Source organism: Lissotriton helveticus, chromosome 7 (assembly GCF_964261635.1).
Source record: "Lissotriton helveticus chromosome 7, aLisHel1.1, whole genome shotgun sequence".
Taxonomy (NCBI): Eukaryota; Metazoa; Chordata; class Amphibia; order Caudata; family Salamandridae; genus Lissotriton; species Lissotriton helveticus.
The window spans coordinates 492,765,322-492,784,315 of NC_136068.1; the positions used below are offsets into that span (position 1 = coordinate 492,765,322).

Sequence of the window (18,994 nt, forward strand, 5' to 3'; positions counted from 1 at the left end):
GAACATGCTTAAGTAGCCTGGCTGCCGCGTTTTGCACCGTTTGCAGCCTTTGGACCAAGTATTTCGGGAGACCGCTACGCTATACAGGCCATTAGCATAATCCAGTCTCGAAGTAATGGTGGCATGGATCACGGTTTTCCGGCAAGACTCAGGCAAAAGTTTCAGGACAGGGCGGAGATTCCTCATTTTGCTCAGGCAGCAACCTGTAACCTGATGGATCTGGGGCCCAAAGGAGAGATTTTCGTCCCATGGCAGGGGATTTCAATTGTAGCCTATGTCAAAGCAAGGATGGAAAGCCTTGCGGCGTTTTACCTGAAGAGGGCACTAGCAACACTCATTTCCACCACTCTGCACTGGGGAACTTGTACAATAACTTGATTTTTAGCATGACTTTGGGCTTTGCTAATGAATTAACTAATACAATTGTACCTATGCCCTGTACTTAGAATGGAAGGGGCTGTCATTCGACAATTGATTATATTATAGATATAGATTCTGGTATCAAACAGCCATGCCCATAGAATACATTCTTTTTATGTGGATGAAATTGTATTGAGTGACCACTTCCCACTCTGCCTCTCAGTACAAATTCTTAGTAGTGGGCCGCATAGGCAAGATGCAATCGAACGGGCCCTATTTGACATTGTTATTGATAAGACAAATGGATATAGTCTCCGCTGGTCGATGGTGAACCCCGTAGAGATCACCAAAAAACTGATAAACAAGTGTAGACCGGCATTTAAGACCTGTCTGAGTGAGGCGGTTACCCCCGTTAGTATTATTTCCTCCTTCTAGGCTATTTCAACGGCCGTTAGAGAGTTTCTGTCTGTCAGGGAAAAGAATAAAAGAAAACCTGGTGGCTGGTTTAATTCCAAGTGCACACGGGCATATTCTAAACTAAAACGAACTGCACAAACTCCCCAAAAATGCTGCAGAAATAAGAAGGGCGAGAGCAGAATATAGGGCCGCCTTTAAGGAAAGGAAAACAACAACAACACATGAAGTGTGGGAATCTCTCCATGAAGCCTCCAAAAGGGGTGATAGTCTGGCATTCTGGAGGGTTGTAAAAACTCCTTTCCTGAATTCCGGAGAAGGGCCTTCAATAGAAGCTGCTATATGTGAGAGGCAGTGGACTGAGCACTTCTCGGGAGTATACAATTTTGCCTCCAAACAAGCTACCCATAGTGGAAACCCTCATATGGTAACCACCTAATTCCCTACGACTAAATATATCGACCTCCGGTTTACACTGGAAGAGGTGACACGTGCGCTTGCTGCGAGCACGGGAGGGAAGGCCCCGGGACCTGATGGGGTTCTCATCAACCTTTTAAAATCTAACAACGAACTCTGGGGGCCATTTGTTACCCAGGTCTTAATGGCCAGCTGCCTTGCCCCATTCCCCACAACATGGGTTGAATCCACCATCGTTCCGATTTCCAAAAAGGGGGACCTCCAGGATCCAAAATGTTACAGACCCATCTCTTTGCTAGATGCTTTGACTAAAGTAGCGGGCGGAATCATATTGGAATGTTTACAAGATTGAGCTGAAGGAAACAATATCCTGTCCGATATCCAATAGGGCTTCCGCGAAGGCTGGGGGCCGTGGAGCAAAGTGTAAACTTAACCATTTTAGTTGGGAAGTATACCCGGGTGAAAAGAGGTAAATTGTTTCTAGCGTTTGTAGATCTTACTGCCGCTTTTGACTCCGTGAGGCACAGTGAGTTGTGGGTGATTCTTAAACAGATAGGGTTTGACACACTAACCATTAATTTCCTTAAACATCTATATTGCGAAGCTAAGGGACGAGTGCGCTTCAGAGTAGCAGGTGACTGCACCGCCCCTTTCCCTATTAGAAGAGGAGTCAGGCAAGGGTGTGTCCTGGCTCCTTTTCTTTTTAACCTCTACATAAATGGCCTGTACGAGGTGCTGATAAAGGATAATAAAGACTTCCCACAAATAGCGGCACGCCCTATTCCTGGTCTTCTTTACGCTGATGATGCGGTTTTAATGTCTCGCACCCAAGTGGGCTTACAGCGGGTCTTAAATAGTTTCATCAAATATATGGGTTGCTTGGACCTTAAAGTAAATACCACAAAAACATACATAATGAGGTGTGGGCCAGGGAGCCACAAATGTAGGGATATGTTTCTGGAAGGCCAGAAAATAGAGCATACAAAAAGCTTTGCTTACTTGGGCATACTTTTTGACCGCAATGACACATGGACACGAGCCATTGCGGCAAAGAAACTCGCTTTTGCAAGATCCACAACGGCCTTGGCTAATTTTGCGAGGAAACTTGGGAGAAGACCTCCATCAGAATTAATACATATTTACAAAGCCAAATGCATCTCAGCAGGTATGAATGGGGCACGTGTATGGGGTTTCGCGGACACTCAACCCCTACAAACTATGGAAAACAGTTTTCTGAGATACATACTGGCAGCCCCTAGCAGCCTATCTGTGTATGCCACTCTGAGTTGGGGTTCCCTTACATTGCCGATTTGATAAAGATGGAGCCTATTCTCCTCTGGCATCGGTTATGGATAAGACCCGAGACTAAGCTAAATCGGGATATACTAGCAGACAGCCTACAATGTGAAAAAGCATTAGTGAAAGCATTAGTGATCCCATGGCTGAGGTTCATTAGAAATTTTATGTCCGATATCGGACATCTGGAATAATATACTAATCCAACATCCATGCAATCAATTAGTAGAAAGGAGTTAAAGAAAGATTAGCAGGAGAAAGCCTAAAGCCCACTGTTATGCACAATCAATTGGTTTTAACTTCTTTTATTATTCAGTCTTATCTGTTATTTATACCCAGTGGCTATGATAGGTTTTTACTACTGTGTTTTCGATGTAGTAATGTGAAAAAGCATTAGTGATCCCATGGTTGAGGTTCATTAGAAATTTTATGTCAGATATCGGACAGCTGGAATATTATACTAATCCAACATCCTTGCAATCAATTAGTAGAAAGGAGTTAAAGAAAGAAGGTCTCCTACATCTGGACTCCATAGGACTAGTAGGAGAAAGCATAAAGCCCACTGTTATGCACAACCAATTGGTTTTAACCTCTTTTAGTATTCAGTCTTATCTGTTATTTATACCCGGTGTCTATGATAGGTTTTTACTAACGCGTTTTCGATATAGTATCTTCCACAGGCTTGTGAGTTTATCGGTTGCTAATGATTGGTCCTGAGAACTAAGCCTGTGCCCATGTGATAATCATTCAGAACAATCTACAATTCATGTGATAGTAGCATAAGAAAAGTCTGGATTGTCCCAATTTTAAAGGCTCTTGGGTTGAGACAATGTCGTCCAGCTTTTCTGGTGTTACAGCTTCTGGATGATATACACAGGACTTGGAGAGTAGGAATGTTTTTAAAAAACAGTATACAGCCACAGGAAACTTATTACATATTAATCATGTAATTCAGTAAGATTGCTTGCATTGTGAAATGTTATTGTAAATAGGCACGGTATATGAAATTTGTATTATATCACATGTCTTGAATTGTCTTTTAATATATGTACTTTTATGATTGTCTCAAAAAGCAATTGAATAAAGTCTAATTGAATTGAATTGAATATTGAGAACAATATACACAGTGCAAAGCAAGATATGAAGTAAAGGTGTTTGAGCAGTGCAGTACATTATTTAGGTCTTTACGTGGTAATACCCAGTGTTAACATTATTGAGTTTATAATTTTCCCAATCAACTAGATCAGTGGTCTCCAAACTTTTTAATGCCACGTGCCCCCCACCCCCAGTGGTGGAACACAATTATTGGACCCCCTCAGAATTTTCAAAATTATTTTATTGAATTGGCAATGTTTAAATATGTATATACATATTTAAACATTGCAGATAGGCTCTGTTACCGTTTAAAAAATGCAATCAAATACATGATTGCCAAATATACTATTCTGAAGTCCCTTCCCTTTTGACACATACTCCCAGCTAGGATATAAATGACAAAACATGTTTTTTCTGCTTAAAACAAAGCACTGTTATCATCACAATACTTCTTCTGAACAGACAGAGCCTGGTGCCCCCCACCCTCCAGTGTGAAGACCACTGAACTAGATCCTAGTTCCGGGCCTGGAAACTAATCTTGCTATAAGTTTCAGGGAATAACAGTACCTTATGAACAGCAGGAGTGGGCAGACTCATCAACGCTGCTTGATGCAGTTACAGCCAGAATGTTCCATCTGAGCCCAATCAGGGGTATAGAGACATCCACTTCCGATCCCAAACCAAACCCTGCAGCATAATCCAACTGCGTCAAAAGAGACGTAAAACCTTACGATGGGGAGTCCTCCGGGGCTCCATCCCTGACACCGCCATCACTCTCATGTCACAAGTAGGATCTGAGTGCGCCACAGACATATCTGGGCCTTGAGGAGACTGGATGTAATGTCGCATAAATTTCTAATTGTTCATTAGAGAAAACCATCTCATTCAGCCGGTCATTCATCAAGGGAGATTGTGTACCTACCCAGCACATGAAAGCTCTACGTTTGGCCAGTAAGTTGGCATGGCAATGAATCTTCTTGCAGTGCTTAATTTGTGCTGGTTGTTTCCGGTGCTCGGCACCACCACTTAAGTGTCAGCACCGGTACTTAAAGCACTCTGCCACATGGTGGGGCTGTGTGTCTGATTTAGAGATGAGCTCACGAACAGTTGTTTATTAATTTAAAATACATTAAAAAGGACTAACACCTTGCGCCCAAGCTATTCTTATAGCTTTGGGTCCTTGAATAGTCTGAATTGTCACACTTGTAGGAGTGTGATGTTAGGAGTTTTGTTGGTACTGTTAGCAGCACTTGGAGAGGATATGGGTAGTGTGAGCTGCAGTAGCTTCCTGATGAAGGCCCTGGCACTTATTGTTTTACAAATTAAGCACTGCAGTATTGTTGGGACTAGCCAGCAACTTGCCATAGCCAAGCATGGCCACCGGGGGTTAGGGTCCAGTCTGCTACCAATCATTTGTGATATGCATCTAAAGGTTTGTTCTCAAAATTCCACCTCTGGCACACACTGCCATGCCTTGTGTAGGATATTGGCATGATCCTGACCGCAGCCAGGGCATTCATGCGACCTACTCGGGTTTATAGAGGCTTTATTCCTAGGGTATACGAAGCACAACACAGATGTTTATAATGCACCAACTTGTGTCTGTGATTGGGGAAGCTAGCTTAATTTGCATACAACATTATTTCCACATCTTTCTATTCCCAGATCCCTTCCCCATGTCTACCCGGAGCCTTGAAATATGGGTGTAGAGTGTAGTGACCCACCCACTGGTGTCCTGAAATTGAATAATCTGTGTTAGAGGTGTTAACTCCTGTGGCTCAGATGAAGCTGAATGCCTGAACCTTTCTAGGTGAACCCTTCTAACATGGATGTCCAATTTCCCGCCTTGAAATGGTCCAGTGTAATGGTCTGCCCCCCTTCATGCATGTGCTCCAGTCCTGTCAACCCAGGCTTTGAGAGAGCCTTTGTCACTGTAAACCCAGCAGCAATGTGGGCGTGTATAAGTGGATAGCAGCATTCTCCCTCAGGCTTCCCCATACCCTACAGTGGATGTATGACGTTACAACTCATATTTTTACAACGCATGCCATTACAACAAATTTTTTACAGCGCAAAAACTTTTACAACGCATGTTTTTACAACGCAGGTACTTTTACAACGCATACCATTACAACGTAAGTATTGGTAAGTATATATATATTTTTTTAAATTTAAAATAATTGAAAATAATATAATTTAATTTAATTTATTTTAATTTAATTTAATTTAATTTAATTTAATTTAATTTGAATTTAATTTTATTTTATTTTTACCTTATACCCCTGTACCCCAAAAACCCCAAACTGACCCTGAACCCTAAAAATACCCCTGTACCCCAAAAACCCAAAACTGACCCTGAACCCTAAAAATACCCCTGCACCCCAAAAACCCAAAACTGACCCTGAACCCTAAAAATACCCCTTTACCCAAAAACCCAAAAACCCAAAACTGACCGTGAACCCTAAAAATACCCCTGTACCCCAAAAACCCAAAACTGACCCTGAACCCTAAAAATACTCCTTTACCCAAAAACTGAAAACTGACCCTGAACCCTAAAAATACCCCTTTACCCAAAAACTGAAAACTGACCCTGAACCCTAAAAATACCCCTTTATCCAAAAACTGAAAACTGGCCCTGAACCCTAAAAATACCCCTTTACCCAAAAACTGAAAACTGACCCTGAACCCTAAAAATACCCCTTTACCCAAAAACTGAAAACTGACCCTGAACCCTAAAAATACCCCTTTACCCAAAAACTGAAAACTGACCCTGAACCCTAAAAATACCCCTTTACCCAAAAACTAAAAACTGACCCTGAACCCTAAAAATGCCCCTTTACCCAAAAACTGAAAACTGACCCTGAACCCTAAAAATACCCCTTTACCCAAAAACTGAAAACTGACCCTGAACCCTAAAAATACCCCTTTACCCAAAAACTGAAAACTGACCCTGAACCCTAAAAATACCCCTTTACCCAAAAACTGAAAACTGACCCTGAACCCTAAAAATGCCCCTTTACCCAAAAACTGAAAACTGACCCTGAACCCTAAAAATACCCCTTAACCCCTTCCACGCTCATGACGAGCTGGGCTCGTCATGGTGTAGCCTCCTCGCACGCTCATGACGAGCCCAGCTCGTCATGAATAATGGAAAATGGGCAATCCCAGCACCGGGGGGGAAAACGCATAGCAGCCAAGTGGTTAAAAAAACCCAAACATATAAAATTTAAAATATAATTATATACTTACCAATACTTATGTTGTAATGGTATGCGTTGTAAAGGTACCTGCGTTGTAAAAACATGCGTTGTAAATACATGCGTTGTAATAGTTTTTGCGTTGTAAAAGTTTTGTTGTAATGGTAGTGCGTTGTAAAAGTTGCGTTGTAATGGTTGTTTCCCCCTACAGTACGTGACAACCGTGCAATCCTCCACTCTGGGCCGAGATAAACCAATGGGATTTGCTTACCTGAGTGCTCCCAGTAGCAAAGGTAATGTCCCTGGGCTACAATATAATACATTTCAAGTCCAGTGCCTCTAAACCCCCTCTTATATGGGAAAAGTAAACTTTCACAGCTAATTCTGGGTTGTTTTTCAGCCCATGCCAGTCTGATGAGGTGGGACCTTTGTGCATAGAAGAACGCTTTGTTCAAAAGGATCGGTACGTTCATAAAAAGGTACACAAAACTGGGGAGGACAATCAGGCATATGAGTGCTATGCTATAGATAGTCGAATCTAGGACTTAATCTGTTGTGCTAATTTCTCAAAGGCTGGGCCATAATTCTAGCAAAAGATATTACCTACAACCCGATGTAGCAGTGCTCTTAAGTATCTAACCACATATTCTGCCCATTTGTCTGGGTGTTCCAATACCGGTTTCTTTGTATGTAGGGTACATCGTAATAACTGAGGGGCATATTATCAAGCCTGGGCTATAAAATTATCGCCGCTTTATCGGCAGAAAACTCCCGATAAAGCGGCGATAATGGGCTTGATAATATGCTCTATGGATTTCCAATCGACGCCCATGTTAGATGTCTTCATATCTAACATGGGCTTCGATTGGAATTCCATAGAGCATATTATCAAGCCCATTATCGCCGCTTCATCGGCAGTTTTCTGACGAAAAAACAGCGATAATTTTATCGCCCAGGCGTGATAATATGCCCCTCAGTGTCATCCCAGTCAACAGATATTCTGGAGTCCTCGGAACCTTATTACCTCACTAATCAGTGGTGGAAGATTGACCCCAGGGTCTTTTTTGCACAGGAGTATTTTGTCTGCATAAATGGAGAGAACTGTTTGCCCATTTCGGAAGCCTGATCCTTTATGCAGAGATAGATGGTCCTCTAAATGCTTGGCCAGTGAGATCATTGCCAAGAGGGAAACAGCATTAACCCGGCAGGCTGTTACTATGCAAGCGGTACTATGTTTTAAGGAGTGAGGGGGTAATTTTCAGGGGGTTGTTTTAGGGCTCAGTGCGAGGAGGAAGGGGCTGTTTTCAAGACTGGGGGCAGTTTTAGGACCTAGGGCAGGGGGCTGTGGGGGGGTCATTTTTTGGCCTGGGGCCATTTTAGTGTAGGGAGCAGGGTTTGGGGCATTGTTTTGGGCTTGGGGGCCATTTTAGGGGTCAGGGCAGTGGGCTGGGGTCGGGATCTATATATTTAATCCGGAAGCAGATGCCACGAGTGCATTTCGCCACAGGGACAAACGTATTCCAATTCTTGTACTGTTTGAATTGACAAAGTTTGGGCCGTTCTAATGCCAGTAGGAACTGGTCATGTACATCTATAAGTCAGAGCCCTGAAGAAGTCCTTATTGGACGAAACGCGTTGGCTACTATGTTTATCATTCAATGGTGCACTGATTATAAGAAGAAAATAAATAAAGAACGACTGAACAAAGAAACTCTCCTCATATGCATTAATTATATGCTTCGTGCCAATGCACCATGAACATTGCTGTTGTGAATAGATCGAAAACTTATGCAGAACTTTAAATGCTTCTTACTTGACACAACCACAAATTGTGAGTGCTGAACCATTGATAATCAATTTGTATTGCTACCTATATATATATATATATATATCACAGTGCTATCCATGCCGAGCTGTAAAATGGTCAAAGCCTTTTACCACTCCAGGCACAGTATTACCCAGAGTTCTCTCCTTCTTTTTTGCATAATTTATGCATCACTCTATGCCTGAAAGGGTTTTGTTTTGACTTATACTTGGTGCTCCCTTGTGTCTGGACAAAGCTATACCTCTATGAAGAGCTGTAATAAGAGCGAAACACGTGGCAGGGGTTACTTTTATTAATTTCAGGTTGGCTTGGATGGTATTTTACCAATCCAAAGCTGTAGTACTGTGCCTGGAGTGGTACAAGGCTTTGGCCATTTTACAGATCGGCATGGATAGCACTGTACTAATCCTAAAGTTAAAGACTTTGCTGTAGAAATGGCGAAATACTTTGTCTCTTTCTGTCTCATCGTGGATGGCACTGTGCTAATCCTACACTTAAAGACTTATATATATATTTATATTTATGTATTGGGGTTAAACTTGACTTACCTGGTAAGTTTGTACCGCACATATGTCTTTCCCATACATACCTTAACAATGCATATTTTGTTGTGAAGGCATGCATGGTTAAGACTTGGGTGGTTAAGGCTTTGTTAAAACGGCATGCATGGTAATGTCATGCGTGGTTCCGTCATAAAACCTTGCCAAGATAAACAACAGGGCAGACAATGACACTCCTGCCTCGTGCCCCTGACTACTGTAAAAGCCTGTGAGATTATCCCATTGGCCACTGGTTTCACATATAACATATGAGTTTGAGGAATGATGTTGCTATCCCAGACCTCACAAGTGTAGCCCTCAAAAAAGGCCTCTCCAAACAATTGAAAATTCTCTGTGCACCCAAAAGGACTGCAGCAGCATCCTGCTTTGGATTTATCTGATGTATAGTGGAGAACACCACCTGCAGACTGATTGAAGTGGATCTATGTGCTGTGAAACCTGATTGAACAGGAGATGCCAACTTCTCCAGCAATGGAGACAACCTGTTTGTCAATGTTTTTGCAAAACCTTATTGTGACGTTCAAGGCTTACAAGAGGCAGGGGGCAGTCAGAAGCACAACAGCTGTAGTCCTTGCCAGGCTTTAGTTGGAGCACTATAATGGCTTCATGCATCAAGGGTGCAAGGGTCCCCTCCTTGAGCTCCTCCTCATAAACCTTAAGCAAACAAGAGGTCGGGGAAATGTTTAAAAGCCTAATTAAAATGTGTCCAGGAGTCCTTCGCAGCCTGTTGCCTTTGGGCCTGGTAGCCCCTTTACAGCTGCATTAATTCTGTTCAATGTTATAGGCTCTCTAATGAAGAGGGTGTAGCAGTTATCTAGCTACACCAGCCCCCCTCATCCAAATAGTCCCTAATACCATCTGCCTGTTCAGTGTGACAGAATGTGTACAGAAGCTGATAATAAGAGACCAGTTCCTCCACTATGTCTTCACAAGATGATACACGCGCCAAATTCCGTAGTGAACTGTGGTATCTGACTATACTGGTACTTCAAGAGCCAGGCCAAGGTTTTACTTGGTATCTCCCCCTCACCGTAACATCTGTCTTGGGCACATTTGTCCATAAATGCCACCTCCCTGTCCACTAGGTCTCGATACTTCTGTAACAGAGAATGCTCCTCTCGCAGGAACTGTACGTGGGGCATCACTTTCACCTCCCTTTCTAATTTTTTAAGGTTCCCCTCCAGGCTTGAGAGTTGTTTATTTTATTTTATTTATTTTATTTTAAGAGTTGTATATAGAGCTGGCTAGACCCAGAGGTAGCAGAGCGCTTTACATGAGGTTCCACAAAATTACAAGATTACATCAGTTGCAATTTACATCAGTTGCTAGACAAAAAATTACAAAAGCATAGAAAACGAGATAAGTGAAGTGTAGAGGGGAAGGGGGTAAGGGTAAAGGGGTGGGAGGGAGATACGGCAGGAAGAAGAAGGACAGTCTGCCCAAAGTCCGGCTGGGTAGGTGACGGTCAAGGGGGAAGTCCCAAAACCCATCTTCTCTATAGCTATCAGGTAGCTCCATCGGGCTTTGGCCAAATAGCTAGGTCTCAATGGGAAACATTTAAAGAACATGGAGGGCGAAATAAATGGAGCGTAGAGGGGAGGGGACAGGGAAGGTGAGAAAGGGAGGATAGGGGAAGAGACAACAAGGAGAGACGAAATGAAGTCTGTCTAAAGGCCGACTGGGTAGGCGACGACCAAGGAGGGAGTTAAAGGCCCATCTCCCCTATAGCTAAACCAGAATACTGGAGTGTTTGCTAATCTTTATGCTCCTAATGTAGTCCTTAAACATATCTGGCTTATTTATGAGATGCATGTGCTGCCAGACTGTCACTTTTTCTTATGCTCCAGAGGCAGAACCCTCCCAACCATATCCATGAGGCCACGTAAAGCTACTTTGCATGGCTTTGAATGGCCTCATAGATATGGATTAGGCAAGGCAGTGCAAGTCATTGCGATGCCTTATTTTGTGACAGGGAGGAGCTCCATAGGTGTTGCGTTGGGTGTTCCCACACAACACCCATGGGTTTTGACACTGCTCTTGATTTACTTAATCACACAAACCTGAAGAAACTCCAAAACCTTATTCCTACCCCGAAAAGGCGTTTCAAGGAGAAATATTTGTATTTCTCCTATTGTTTTCCTCTTTCCATGTGGCACACGTAGATAAACAAAAACACCTCTAATGATTATTTTTGTGCAAGAAGGTGCACCTTTGTGCACAAAAACAATCCTGCATGCAAAGCAGATACCCTTGCACCATGGCACAAGGGTGCCTGCGTTGGCGCTAGGCTGCCAATTGTGCTCCAGCTCATTGGGAGAGGACGTAAATACACCATATTGGATACATTTGGTGCATTCCTGCCCTTTCACAATGGTGTAGGGTAGCTTTGCAAGAAGACTTGCGGTGCTGCCCTACTCCAATTCCCCATAAATAAGCCCATGTATTTCCATGGTACCCACTGAGCTCTCATTCAGCTGAAAACATTAATCTATAGTCTTCCAAAGTTCGTCCTTAAAGAAATGTTACAGGCGAGCCTTCAGGGGAACCTACAATCTGGAAACTGTGCTGCAGGGGGCAGAAAGACTGAATAAGGGAGAGGGATCCGAGGTACCCGGAAACCGGTATTCAACATCTTCCACCCACGAATTTGCTGCTCATGTCTCAAGCCATTTATCTCTATGGCACAACGATTTGTAAAATCAAGACTAGACGGAGTACTTCACACCTATAGGGTGGCACCATCTGCACACATCCACCAAGCCAAACATAACACCATTTCCTTCAAGATCATTGTGGGTTGTAATGCATTTGTATCAGCCCCAATGGACCTATCAAGGGCAAGATGGAGCACTAAATTGAAATCTGTACCCAAATCAAAGACTCCACTTCCGAATTTCTTAACAGGATGTATATTCTTCGAAAGAAGTCAGGATCACCGATATTGGGTGCGTGCACGTTAACTAGCAATGTTTTCTTATTGTGAAGTAGTCTTGTCAGTAAGATGTAGCACCCCTCTCGATCTATGCATTGGTTAAGCAAGTGGAAGCCAACAGGTCTGTTTTTCAAAATGCAAATCCCCTGTAGAATAGGATCTACATGAGAAGAAATGTCTGTGCAGACCATATTTCCTAGCTAGAGTAGGGGCATTAGGGAGGAGAGATGAGTTTCCTGAAATGAAAGGTCTATTCTGTGTTTGTACTCCATGAGCCTTCTGGCTTTCTGTGGGCCATTCAATCCCATCTTGTCTAACACTACTTCAGTTATGGGTCCACCAACTACACAATGGAATTGCACTCTGCACTGCAAAAGAAAAGATGGCAGAACAACTTACCCCGTTCCCTCCCCAACTTTCAGTGCCATGGATCCCACCCTAAATAGTGAAAAATCTTTTGGATATTATTGCCCCAGGGCATGGTGTAACTGCAGCCAACTCCACATATGTGCCAGTACACCACATTTCTGGGCACTAGAAGGGGGAGGAAGGATGTATGACTAAACAACTACCTCAAAATTCATGAGTACCTGAACTACGAAGGCTAAACATCAACCAAACCGAAACCACTAAATATTTTACCACGACCTGCCGTACCATGAAAACTATGCACTTTACATATAAAACTACTCTTTACTAACCCAAACCTCCCACCCCCTAAAAACTAACTCTAACCCCTCCAACCCCCTAAAAACTAACTCAATCCCCTCCCTCCCCCTAAAAACTAACACAAACCCTCCCAGCCCCTAAAAACTAACTCAAACCCCACCCCCAAAAAAACTAACATGAACCCCTCCCACCCCTAAAGACTAACCCGAATCTCCCACCCCCTTAAAACTTACCCAAAGCCCCCACCCCCTACACTTATACAAAAAAAAACACCTCCAAAAAACTAACCTGAATCACCCTTCAACCCCTGTTACCTGTTCCTGTCTCATGCTCCTCTGAACTCCGCCCTGCATGAACACTGGACCGTCTTAGCCTGTACCACGTCCATGCGTGGTTCAGGCTAAGTCATTGTTCATGCAAGTCGTTGTTTGGCTTGCGTGACTTCAGAACTTGTTCAGGAGTCATTGTTGAGGATTTTTCCTGGATAGGAGCCAACCATGTCAATGGGGTGCCTGATCTCCAAAGTAAACAACTTTTGATAAGGTATCAGCCTAATGTCATGGAGCATCTCTGGCTGTGGTCGACCGGCTGCTCTGTACATAAGATTCTTGTTTATGAGTTGTATTACTTCAGGTTTGTTCTGGACAAGATCTTAGAGTCCTGAGTGTCCGTTTTTTCTTATTTTTTTTAAATTTCTGTGTTGGACTTTAATCAATTGTCATTGCAGAGTATATTGCAGTAAGTTTACATTGCCTGAGGGATTTTACTAGGCATCTCTTACATTAAATTGTAAGTGATAGTGCCTCATGTGCCGTAACAGGCAGTGCATAATTTTTCGAATATGCGCGTTCAGCATGATCTGTTTCCTGTTTCTAAATGTAATTATTCTCACTGTATCTCAATATCTCCTGGGCATTCTTAGCAAACGTTCATAAAGAGAAAGTATCAGAACTCTTAAAATTAATAATTGACAAACATCCTCAGTTTCAGTCTCATGCATATGCAGTGTGGTGTTCATGGGTGTGGTGTGTGCTTCAGTCGGCTGCATGCGGTTGTGAGTATCAGTTGATACCAGTTGATATCCAGTAACATGAGGTACCCTACATGGCTTGACCCTTGTGCCTGGGGTTGGTTGAAGTGAATTTGGTTGCAGTGGTCTCAATGGCGTGCTTTGTTTGCAATAAGTTATCTCTCCCAAGTTTTGGAGCCCTCAGATGTGAAATAATTTGTCTTGTTACCCAGCTTGACACGCAGTTTTGCGGGGCATAGCATTGCATATTTTACACCTCAGGTATGAGCGTCAGGGCAAGGAATTTCCACCTGGCTTCCTGCTCTGTGAGTCTGAGCAGATTGAAATATTCCAACCTTAGGATTGTTGAGGGCCTTGCTCTTGGGTCATCCTAAATATCACATCCCAGTCACAGAAGTTTAGTATCTGTGCAATGAGGAGTGCTGGTGAAAGTGTCTCAATAAATACAATCTGGCATTTTTTCATATTGGTAGACTCCACGACCCCCATTATTCTGAAGTTGTTGTGGTGGGAGTGGACCTCAGGGTCTTCATTTTGCATACCAATAACATTGATCAGTTTTTTCATCTTTGAGCATTTGCTCTGTGGAGTATGTTGCATCACCCTTGAGGTCAGAATCTGCCATTTGGTAGGATTTTGCCTGTCTATCTGTTGCATTAGCCTTCACAGGGCAGGAAACCTACTATCAAAACCTTACTATGAGGAAGGCTCCCTTCTGAAATTGAGATCATCTGACTTTTAGCAGTGCCAGTTGAAGATGTGGGTGGAGCTAATAGAGTAAGTTGGTGGAGCCAGTGGAGGAAGTGGGGGGAGCCAGAAAAAAGTAGGTGTGGCCTCCGACAAACATTTGAGCACCTGCACTTCCTATTTTACAAATTAAGCATTGAAATCCAGCAATACAGTATTTGTTATCCCACCTGGCATAGGGCACGGCAAGACCTCTCCCCATTCACCTGGTCAGGAAAGGCAGGTAGATACCCCATGGTTTTACATTGTTTCAACATTAGCTTACCCTGCTTAGGGTCAGATTTTCAATGTTTGCAGGTGCAGGACCCAGCATTCAATGACACCAGTAGGAGGGAGCAGTGTCTACTACCTGTCACAAGGCGAACTTGGGGAATCAATAAAGACCAGGATGGGAATTGATGATGAGATCTCCCAAAAAATATGGATTGCAGCGACTAGACGCAATGGTTGACCCACGGATGGAACCACGTATTACTGTCTGTACCCAGCCTTGTTGGACTGATTTTGGATTTTTAAGTCCAACACCGTTCCTATTGTAGCATACTCTGGAGTTGGAATAGCAATTTATACTATTCCAAAATCCAGCGACCCCCTAAGGCAAGTCGTTGGCTAAACACACATGGTAATGTTGCAGGCAGATTAGTGACCGCATTGCAAAGACATACAGGGTAAATGCATGTGGGTTTCTGTCATACAGCCTTACTGAAGGAGCAGTCCTTTAGAAGGTCACAGGCACAAACTGGGGCACTGAGCAGTAGTACTGGGAAACAGGTGTATGGCATATAAAGAAGCAGTAAATAGTGTTATGGAGCAACTGGGGTACAGAGGATAGAGGCTCCTGGAAGAAGGTGGAGGTTGGGGCTTTGGCATGGATGCTTTGGGGACACAGATGCCAAGCACAGCTTAAGGTCACTTTGAGGTATAATTAGTGGAAGGGCCATTAATTGTTTGGCAATAGTTCACAGAAGCCTCGAGCAGCAAGGCCAACAGGGCAGCAGAAGCCCATTACGAATCCTACCTTCAAGATATTTACAATGTCCATATTAAGATAATTGTCTTACAGCATGGTTGCATGATGGGACCCCGCATGCATTTACCCTGCATGCCTTCACAACTCAATCACTACCCCAACTGCTACATTACCACACATTACTTTATATGTTAGTCTAGGGTGACCAACTATCCGTAAATTTCATGGACTGTCTGTCATTTTGCTTTCTTGCCCGTTATCCGTCATCATTCCTCCTACGGACGCCTTTGTCCATAATTTTGGGATTGCAGCAAGCTGCTTTGCTGTTTCCCTGTGACAATCTAGCACTTCTCTTTCGAACTCCAGAGGCTGCAGCAACCCCTCCCTGGCCTCACTCAGCCTGTGGACAGGCCCATTGTCATTCTGACTGGGGATGACTATCACATAAAGAATGACAAGGGGCCAAGAGTGTATTGAAGCACCCACTAAGTGGTGGTGGTGGGGGGGGCCGTAGAGGAAGGGGGGCTGCATCAGATAGAAGAGTTTAATCGCCCTTCCTAACTTTAAACTGTGGTCGTAGGTCAACACAAGACAGGATAAGAACCTAATAAATGAAACAAGAATAATCTCGGTGATGCAGCCATGGGGAGGGGCCCAAAGGGTGCCGAAGTTGGCAAAAGCGGCAACAGAAAGATATATTAGTAAAATGGTAAATGAAAAAGACGTATGACACAAATGGAGTGAGGAAACGAAGGAAGAAACTGAGTATGAGATTTAAGACATTTGACAATAAAGGAAGGACAAGAGGATGATCAAATGAAAAATAGGAACACAAAATTAATGGGAATATGGAATAGAAAAAACATGAAAGGAAAATGAAATACGAATTTAAAGAATAGAGAGAAAGGAATTATATAACATAGATTATTATGAACTGAAATACCACAAAAAGACCTGCACACTGGCTCAAAGCTGAATGCAAACTGAAAAAACGTGAAGTGCACGATCGTCTCAACCTAATATAAACTTTTTTTGACTTGTACTTATTTTTGTTGTCAATTTACTTACTCATATATTATTGCGCGACCTCCTCTGATTTGTCTGGAAAACGTACTTTTTGTCCCAAATTTTTGTCCTGAATTTCGATATTCTGTCCTGAATTTTTGTCCTGAATTTTCACACCCACCATCCTGAATTTGCACCCATGCCAGTTGGTCGCCCTACTCCCATCCCTGTTTGCTCTCCTCCTCGATTGTTGATTCCACCCTGTCTCTTTTTCTCCCTTCCCGTCCCTGTATGCCACAACCATCCGTTTGCCAAAGCCAAAAGCTCGCCCATGGGCGAGATCTATTGACTGTGCCAATGCTTGTTGGACTTGAGGATGCATGTCTTGCTAAAAATAGTAGTGTAAAAACATAAGCACAGTAAACAACAGTAACTCGTGTTCAGCCATTCTTGTTGTTTCTGTGTGCTCATAGTAACTTTTTTATAGCGGGCAGCACATAAATACATGACGTGGAGTAATAATGTAACTTGTGAATTTCACTTAACAAGAGCAATGTCAAATTAATAAAGTTACTCGAGATGATCCCAGTGTGATGCACATTTGCAGGAGGCATGCAAGTCTGCATTTATTCTTGGAATGTAATATTCTATTTCGCTGCACATTTCCCATTGCAGAATACCAGCTGTCATTCTTATGCTGTCTTTGCTTTCAGCCAAAGACATGACTTAAAGACAACATTGCTACCTGTGTAACCAGCCTTTATAAAGGATACAAAATGCTAATTAAAGCTCTCAGAAGTAGATTTAAATGTCCAGCACTTGCTGCTTGAATGTGGTGGTCTATATCTATTAGGTGCACATAAAGTGCCTGCCAGCTTCAAACACCTATGCTTGCATGCCACCAAAAAGACATCAAGTGCTGAGATACCCAGGACAGGTGTACCGCATGTTTTATGGAGATTGAGTAGGAAATCCCAGTTGATCTGAACGAGATGTTCACCAACATTATCAGCAGAGATTGTTCAACACTCTCCTTATAAACCCTTCTACCTCTCTCTAATTAGCCCATGCAAAGGTAGTCTAAGTTTCCCTCAAGTGATTCCTGGATGCTGTCTGTCTCACTACTGGCACCTCTTTTGAGGAAGACGCAGCAAAGGAAGGTCTCTGGACAGCACACAGGACAAGGCTTAGGTTTGACATCACTGTGCAACACTAGAAAGAGCAATAGTGACTGGGGATAAAACTAATATCACCAGTCTATGCTGCTAGAACCTGAAAGCTGCCGCCATCTTCAAATGGAGAATAAGGTGAGTTGATCAAAGCTGCAGAGGATTACTTGCAGGGATTCTATGGAATATTTTTTTTTCATTTTGCAAACTGTGTAAAGCTTGCAAAGGTTTAGAAATAAAAGCAGGGGTGGTAAGTTCAACTAGAATATGATTTGTGTGAGACAAACCCTGAAAAAAACAGCTGGGCCCTTTTCAATCTGAAAAAAAAACATTGGTTAAATAGTCAAAATACTTTTTGCTGTGAAAGAAGCACACATTACCATAGCAGTGTTTGGCACTGAAGGAAACTACATTGTGCGTGGATTTGCTCCCTGTGAATGGGGAGCTAGTCATAACTCACAGTGAAGGCAGCCAGTGGCTGAAGTGGGCTGACACGTTGCCCCAGGATGTATGCTGGTGTGGGTGGACAACGCACCAACGGACTAATGGATGACGTCTGGCTGACATCCCCTTTAATTAATTATATTATACACATACTTTTTGTAAAAAACAAAAGGTCACGTGTAACACCAGACCTAAAATGGCCAAGAAAGATAGATAGATAGAGTTGCATAGAAAGATGGATAGCAAGATAGATCAAGATGGTTGAATAAATAGCTAAAAGGGGGGTTACAGACAAATATATGGTTGCATAGAGAAGGATGGATGGATGGATGGATGGATGGATGGATGGATGGATGGATGGATGGATGGATGGATGGATGGATGGATGGACTAAAAAATATAGAGTTTCAATGATAGGTAGATAGACAGACAGACAGACAGGCAGGCAGACAGACAGAAAGAAAGGGAGGCAAGATGGCAGGCATACAAGCAGGCAGAGCGAGAGAGAGATATTTGCTTCTGAAATGCATCCGTGCATCCAAAATGAATCCGAGAACGGATTCTACGCTAAAATATAACGATAAATGCCAGATTCGCATTTCGCGTAATTTAACAGAACGCCCGCAATTTTGCGTAACTATGCAAAAGAAAATTACATGAACTTCGCTTTTTTCAGTTTTTTTACTTGGAGTATCCCATAGGACCAACCACCGGTGTTGTTTTTACCTTCGACGTGTTTCTCTCGCTGCTGCGTCTGTCCGTTTGTCCTTGACTCTTCAATTCTTCACGGGAAGCCGTACTCTGCACCTGTAAGGTACTGAGTGAACTACGCAGGGGCAGGTAAACATGCCCCCGCAGTCTGAA

The 18,994-nt window shown here is 43.0% G+C and overlaps 1 protein-coding gene across 1 annotated transcript in view; it reads right to left on the bottom strand.

Moving 5' to 3' along the window:
* Positions 1-18,930, bottom strand: part of LOC144766838 (perforin-1-like) — a 126,893-nt gene extending 107,963 nt beyond the window's left edge. Inside the window, exon 1 of the mRNA XM_078650557.1 lies at positions 18,857-18,930. The gene's annotated coding sequence lies outside the window, so the exon portion shown is untranslated. The remainder of the gene's footprint in view (positions 1-18,856) is intronic.
* Between the last annotated feature and the right edge of the window lie 64 nt (positions 18,931-18,994).